Raw genomic sequence first — 7,917 nt, forward strand, 5'->3', positions numbered from 1 at the left:
TTTAAAAACAGAGTCTCTCAATATTAAACAAGTTGGAGTTAAATCTCTCGTAATGTGAGACGAGTTAAATTTAATTAAAGTGTTGAGTCAGTTTTAAATCACATCTCAAATCATACCAGACAAGTCCGACTCAAAGTTAGTCTCAAGTCCGAGTTAAATCTCGAGTCATTTAAGGCTCAGCAGAGTTAAATCTCTGGTAATGTGAGGAAAGTTATTCCGGACTAGACTGAATTACATTTCCAGTCCAAGTTAAGCGTCGAGTCGTCGGAGACTTGAGTTTAAATTATGTCTCAAGTCGTCCAGTCGAGTCCGAGTTAAACCTGAGCTGCTGCAGACGAGACCAAGTTGCGTTTAAAGTCATTCGAGACGAATCCGACATGAATCGAGACCAAGTGGAGACACTAGAGGAAGTTAATATTCTAGTCATTCTAGTCATCCAAACTGAAAACACTCACATCTGAAGGTTTCTGGAGAGAAAAACATCAAACTTTACAGGACATCTTTAAATCCTGTGATACTTTGGAGCAAAGCACCGTTTTCTTGAGACAAATATTCAGTAAATGTGCTTCTAAAAAGGCTCCTAGAAAGAAAGGCCGACTTTAAATGACACGACAAAATGCAAACAGACATTTTGTCTTCGATGATATCGTGAGAAAAAGATCATTCTCTGGTTTCACTGTTGTAAAACATGTAAAACGAACAAAGATGATTAAAAAAAGACAAGTTGAAGTTAAATCTCTCAAACTGAGTCTCAGTTCAGTCTCACATTTTTAAAGACAAGCGCCAGAAGAAGGGGCACCTGAACGCATCGCTGTTCGCAGAGCTGCGTTCACTGACCTGAAGAGAAGAGAGAGAGAGAAAAAAACAGAGCGTTTAAACATTCAGATGGAGTTTAACTTTATCAGCCGACAGTTTGGACACAGACACACTGCTGTGGGCCAACACACACACACACACACACACACACACACACACACACACACACACACACACACACAGTGAAAGACGAACACAAAACAGAGCCAGACGGCTGATTAACACACTCTGGTGTTTCTGTTTGGACTAGAAACTCCGTCTTCGTCTCTGTTTTATGTTTCTGTCTTTGTGTTTGTGTGTTTTATATCGATATCAGCAGAGGAAGAAAAAGAGCTCTGAGCTTTAGTTTCAGGAGAGAAAAGCAGACGGGGAACGAGTTTTTGATTAATTTTCCCTTCAAGTGACTCATTTCTTTTTTTTTTTTTACTTTTTATTTATTTATTTTGCAGTAAACAGCAACAACAACAACAACAACAACAACAAAAACACAAACAGGTGAATTCCAGTAAGCCAAGGTAAGAGGGTCCAGGTACAAAGCACAGAAAACCTTCACCCAGAGAACCAAAGATGTGATTACTGAGAGTCTATATGGTTCCTGTAGTCCCAGTATTTATCCCCCTTCTCCTTCTGGAGTCCAAGGGAGAATGTCATCTTTTCCATTGAGCGGATGGAGCTGATTATATTAATAAGAAGGGCAGTGGTGGGGGGGGGGAACCTCTGAAGCAGCCATAAAGATCTTCAGGAGGTAAGTGACTCATTTCTGAGCTCAATGAACTCAGTTTGTTCACTTAATGTTGGATTTTTAGCCCTCAAGCTTCACTACATGTTAGAAAGTGTCATTCAGAAATGTTGGATTTTTAATTTCCTCCTTTTAGCCAAAAACCAAACAAACAAATCAAATAAAAACGAACTAAAAACCTTTTCATAGAAATCATAACTCATTTTAAACATAATTAAAGTGTGACTGGAATCAGGTTTCAGGGTTAGTGAGTTTTAGATGTGATAAACAGAAACATCATTAACCTCCACAGTGGTGAATGTTAATTAACTTTAGACAGACCGAAGTCTATTTATATTCTTGGATTTAATTTAAACACAGGCTGCTGTTGGCCAATAAACTGTCAGCAGATTAATTAATAATTATTAATACAGAGTGTGTTAATGTAAATGTTTTACACTGTCCAGATAGTTCAGGGTACCTGGAAGAGATGAACGTGACCCGACTTTGTCTCAGTGAAGAAATAAAACACATCAAACACACACCTGAGTGGACAGACAGGAGCGACTGATCAGGTGTCCACACACTTTTGACCACAGTGTGAAGATGAAATTAAAGTTTTAAGTGTGTGACAGCATCATGGAAAGGATCCCTACAGAGAGAGACCTGGAAGATCCTTTTGGTTTAACCACAAACAGCACACACACCAGACTACATTCACTAAAACAGGGATTTTAGAGAACAGAACACAGGAGCTGCTGCCTCCATCAGTCAGTGTGTTTGTGTTGTTGTGTTTCACACGAATATTGTGTTGGAGCCAAACTAACCTTTTAAAACCACTTAAGTTGGCAATAACACAAACAAACTAACCAATGGAGGCAGCAGCAGAGCAGCAGCTCCTGTGTCCTGTTCTCTAAAATCCCTGTTTTAGTGAATGTAGTCTGGTGTGTGTGCAGAGAGCGATATAACGGCTGTTTGTGGTTAAACCAAAAGAATCACTTTTACTAGCTACCAGGATGTGGACAGAGAGGATCATGGGTAGGAACACTGTAGTTCTCCTTAAATATATATCCACACATTTATGTAGAACCTCTGCAGAAGTGACTGATTAAACTGGAGGAGTTTCTTCTGTCTGTCATTCCTCTGGAAAACTCACCTCTTCTTCTTCTTCTTCTTCTTCTTTCTTTGCCTCTTCATTACCAAACAAAGCACACAAAACACACACTCACACACACACTGAGGGCTGAACAAGGTGGTTGAAAGACGTTCACAGAGAGAAAGAAAGAAGAGGGGGGGGACTTTTAGCCAGGAGGTCAAAGGTCAGGGGCCCTTAAACCAACACTTTGGCCCTCAAAAGCTCACAGCAATTACACACTATACACTCAGGCACTCACACACACTGAGTCAGGGGCTCGATTCAAGCGGCAGCACCAATTAATGGAGGTGGAAATGGCTGAAAGAGAGGAATGAGGCCACGGACACAATCGCGGTCAGTCACCGAGGGGCCCCGGACCCCGGAGCTCGATCCGGGGAGAGAAAAGACCGAAGAGGACGAATTTAAGAGTGCAAATTAACTCTCTTTTTCCTGGTTTCTCTCTGCCGGAGCGAGGCGCTGTCTTTTCAGACGGATAATGAGGCCGTCCTTTACGCCGCCACAATGCCACACATCCACGCCATGTGACACGCTCGTCTCACCTTCGTCAGTAATTGGCTGCTTTGCATGCGTGAATCCAGCCGGCTGCTTGTTTTAACTGCTGCGGCTCAGGACGCCGCTGGTCAAGTGTTTTTATCAGATATTGTCTTTGTGTTTCTTCGTGTCGCTGGTCTCTGCTCCTGCAGCTCCAGTTTGACTAGAAAGTCTTTTTATGGGGTCAGTTTGTGTTGGAGTGAATGTGGAGCAAGGGGGGGGGGGGCAGTACTCTGAGGAAAAACTCATTTTCTAAGATTAAAGTCAGAAATTTACAAAAAAAACCCAAGAAAAACACTCAGATTATAAAGTCTTATTTCTTATATTCATAATAGTTGTGGAGTAAATTACAGGACAGTAATGATTAAGATGTGGAAAATAATAATAATGATTTAATCTGATTGTTTAGAGGCCAAACTGCCAAACAAAGTCACAAACTTTAGAAAAGAAACAACAAAATGAAATAAATAAAAAGTGTTTTCAGCTTAAAGCACTTTACAACAACTAAAATAATAATAATAATAATAATATTAATAATAATAATTGATTTATAATTTGGCTTTCCGTAAACCCAAGGACGCTTTACATAGTACAAACAAATAAAAAAGCAACTTGAAAAACTTGGAAATAAAAGTAAAAAAGGTGTATGAAGGTATAATTCAAGATGTACAATAAAAAACACTAAATACCAATAATTATATTAAAATTTATTAAAAATAAAGTAAAAAACAGCTCATAAGATGCATAAACAGTCCCATAAAAACACTGGAGCAGTAAAGAAGTCCTGGACAAATATCATGTTTTTATTTCATATATTTAGTTTTATATAACTTTATATATATTTGCTGACAGATTTCAGGGAGGAACAGAGAAACTTTTACTTCCTGATTTTTGAATAAGAGTTTGATTAATTTATGCATTCAGCGTATTTTTAATTTAATTTGTAATAAAGCCACAGTTAGACGTCGGCACTCTTTCACAGCGTCGGGAACTATTTTTTCTGATTAATCGGACATCACTTGAACGCACCATCACATACAGTAGTGAGCAAACATACGGACGAATCAGTGCACCTGTTTCTAAAGGGATTATGGGAAATGTAGGCAGGAGCTTAAAACATTGTTATCACATGCAGCGTTTGAGTGTGTGTGTGTGTGTGTGTGTGTGTGTGTGTGTCCATGTGTTCATTCACACAGTCATACATCGATGGTCATACATGTTTTTACACTCTCACACACACTTTTATATGCACACACACATGGTTAACACAGACATGGTGTGTGTGTGTGTGTTTCAGTATTTAAATGTGGGTAAATAATCAGTTCAGATCCACACACACACACACAGTGACACACACACACACACACACACACACACACAGTGACACAGTGACACACACCCTCGGGTGGGGGGGCAGGTGGCACAGTGTTAATGTATTCCTGTGACTTCTGTCTGTGTGCAAGTTCAGATTCACACACTTTTACACTTTATTCTGAAAGTACGTCAGGTTCAGTAACAGATACAAGAAAACACAAAGCTTTTAATTTAGCGGGTCGTCAGCTTCCTCTTTCTGAGCGCGGCGTTGTTTGTCTTCTGTCTGCGCAGCGACTCGTAGCACGTTAGCATTCGCTCTGACGGATGCTAATCATGTAACAGCGCCGAGGCTCCCGGTGATGATGAGATCTTTATTCCATGGCAGCAGGGAGGAAGATGAGATCAGAGACGTGTTCTTATGTAATCTGATTTAATTTGAGGCTCGAACGGAGACTTGAGGCCTTTCAGACAGTTGAACTGATGGATGAGAAAAATAATAGATTAAAGTTTATCTTCCTGTTTATCACATATTCTAAATCTGAACGGCTAATTTCCAATGACATCACACCTCCTGGCTGCTCTACCGGATTACTGCTAACATGTTAGCAAAGATAATCCTGTTCTGCTAATTATACAGAGTAATAGTTGCTTCATGCAAAAAGTGGACGGTGGAATTAAAGCCACCTCTGTGCTAACACCACGCTGTGCTAACTGGTGTCAGGCTACATGCTAACAGGTTACAGTGTGTTTAATGATAGCAGCTATCATGCTAACTCTTTAGGATAGACTATTGGGCGATAGCACCTCCATGCTAACGCCTTAGCATACGATGTTTAAGGATATTATGCTGCAGCACGAATGTTTGTAAATGGACGACGTCAGCGAGCAACTCAGCGTAGTTTCATTGTTCACGGTGTGAACACAGCATGACGCTAACATCGCTAAATATTAGTGTGTTAAATTATACGTAGTCAAAATGCTATTCGCTAAATTTTACCATCTAAGGAAACAGTTTGAATTTGAGTTTGTCTGCTTCCTGTTTTAATAACATAAATTATTCTACGTTGAGTTGTAGTCGGCTGCTTGGAAGCTTATTTGAAATTGCTAACTCTGTAGCAGAGTTGCTAAGACTAACAGTGCTAACGTGTTAGCATGTTGGGCAATAACTCGCGAGGCTGCAAACTTCTTAGCAAACAGTTTTCTCACTTTGCGTTTTGTTTTAATGACACATGAAGTGATTCTACGTTGAGCTGGTAGCAGAGTTGCTAAAACAGTGCTAACATGTTAGCATGTTTGATGATAGCAGCGAGGACTGAAGCTGCAGCTGATTATAATGACGTCAGGACAGTTTTCTGTCTCACTTTATTTTCATAAAGCAGTGAATATTAGTCGTTCTACTTGTTTCTGGCTGTGAGGCAGAACATGAACCCCCACAGCTGATGGATCGGTCTTAATATTTACTGATGAACTTCAGAGCCCAGGTCCAAATGAGGCTCGGTTGTCTGTCTGTTGGTAATCGCTCTTCTTCTTCTTCTCTGCGTCACGCCGTCGGTAGTTTAGAGTTTGGAGCAGAGCGCGGTCGACCTCCGGCTGATCCCCTCCGAGCTCCGAGTGTTTGGAGTCAAACTTCAGCTCCGTCTGATCTATCGGCCGCCGTGTTTAGGACCAAACCTTCACCAGCTCACTCAGCACACACACAACGGATCACACACCGGGGACACAGTGTGTGTGTGTGTGTGTGTGTGTGTGTGTGTGTGTCCACCATATTCGTCTTCTCCATCAGCAGCCAATTGGTCAGCTCATTAGAGGATCATACATCAGCGCTGGCCTGACCTCCCTCCTAACGCTCCCTCCTTCAGGCTCTGGATCCACATTTTCAGACCCAAACGTCTCATTTCAAAGGTTCTGCTGAGAAATCAAACTGATTTTACAGAATGTGATTCAGCTGTTTGTCTGCAGGCCTCCGAGCTTCAGAAACGTGTTGCTGCTTATCATTAAAAGGCAGATAAACAGCATCAGTATGGTCGAGAAGAAACTCTCAGGTGACTTAGTCAGAAACTTGACATTTAGGTTTGGGCATGAAAACATCATATCCTGGTTTCAAAGAAGCTTCAGCGACACTGGAGGAAGCATTCAGCTCCTCTGCTTCATATGTTTTCAATGTGTAAATCTGAATCTGTAAAGTAACTAAAGCTGTCAGATAAATGCGGTGGAGTAAAAGCAGTATATAAAGTAAAGTACCTCAGTGCTGGTTATGAAGGAGTGCGTCCTCCTGGTGTCCTCCAGCCTCTCAGCTGGGTCACAGCTGCTGTTTCCATGTAAATGTTTGCAAATTTGAACCAAATCTCCACAAAAAAAAAAGACAAAACAGTGTGAAATGTAAATCAGTGTTTCTACCAACGGATGCGATGTGAATCTTCTCGACTGGAGGTGAAAAGATGACGTGAGGAGCGCTGCAGTGTCTCTGCTCTGTCGCCTCCGTCGGCCCGTTTTGTTATTTCAGCTTTTTTGCTGATGGACGAGACGTCTGGAAGAGTTTTCTGGCAGCAGAGAGACAAAGAGGAGAGAGCAGCTCAGATAACGGCAACGTTTGCTCCAAAGATCAGAAACCTCCAGAAACCTCCATCTAATTAAAGAGACGACTTCTGTGAGGACGGAGGAAACAAATAAAAAGAGTAGAAGTTTAACTAAAGAGACAAACAGGACGTTCAGGTGAAGACAGACAGTCCAAACCATCATGGTGGACGCTGTTTGGCTCTGTGAGGCGTTCACTGTCGGTCACCTTCAAAAGTTTATTGTTCAAAAACACACAAGTGAAATTGTTCCAGATGCAGATCTGCTGCTTCGCTCTCGCCTTCGACATCTTCATGTTGCTGTGAGCTGCTGTTTGGGAGGACGGTCGGCCTGCCGATTGGCTGGAGGAGGTCACATGGTCAACAGATCCCCTTATGACATCATAGAGGGAGCCAAATCTAAACGGACAGTCTGTTGACGGTCTGTAGACACATATTCATGTAGGAAAGACTAGTTTCTACTTAATATTGGACTTTTAAAGAACGTTTCGGCTTCAGGACGACCCAGATGATGGTACTCTGTCAGGGGTCAGAGGTGGAGCAGGTCGTCCATCACTCTGAGGATCGGTGGTCCTTCAGTAAGTGTGTAGTCTCCTCTAAGCGTAGATTCCTCCGGTGTGAATGATGGAAAAATGAATGTAGCTGAAGTAGCTTTAATGCTAACAAACTTCTCACTCTTAGACTGAAGTTCATTGACAGTTTTGTCGGTTTGCTCGGACGTTTTATTTTCTGTTTCACGTGAGCAGATTTACTCCACTTTTAGTCCACATAGGAGGCGAAACGTGAGCGCCGTGTTTGCGTCGTCACGA

The sequence above is a fragment of the Pempheris klunzingeri genome, chromosome 13, assembly GCF_042242105.1.
Source record: "Pempheris klunzingeri isolate RE-2024b chromosome 13, fPemKlu1.hap1, whole genome shotgun sequence".
In the NCBI taxonomy this organism is placed as follows: Eukaryota; Metazoa; Chordata; class Actinopteri; order Acropomatiformes; family Pempheridae; genus Pempheris; species Pempheris klunzingeri.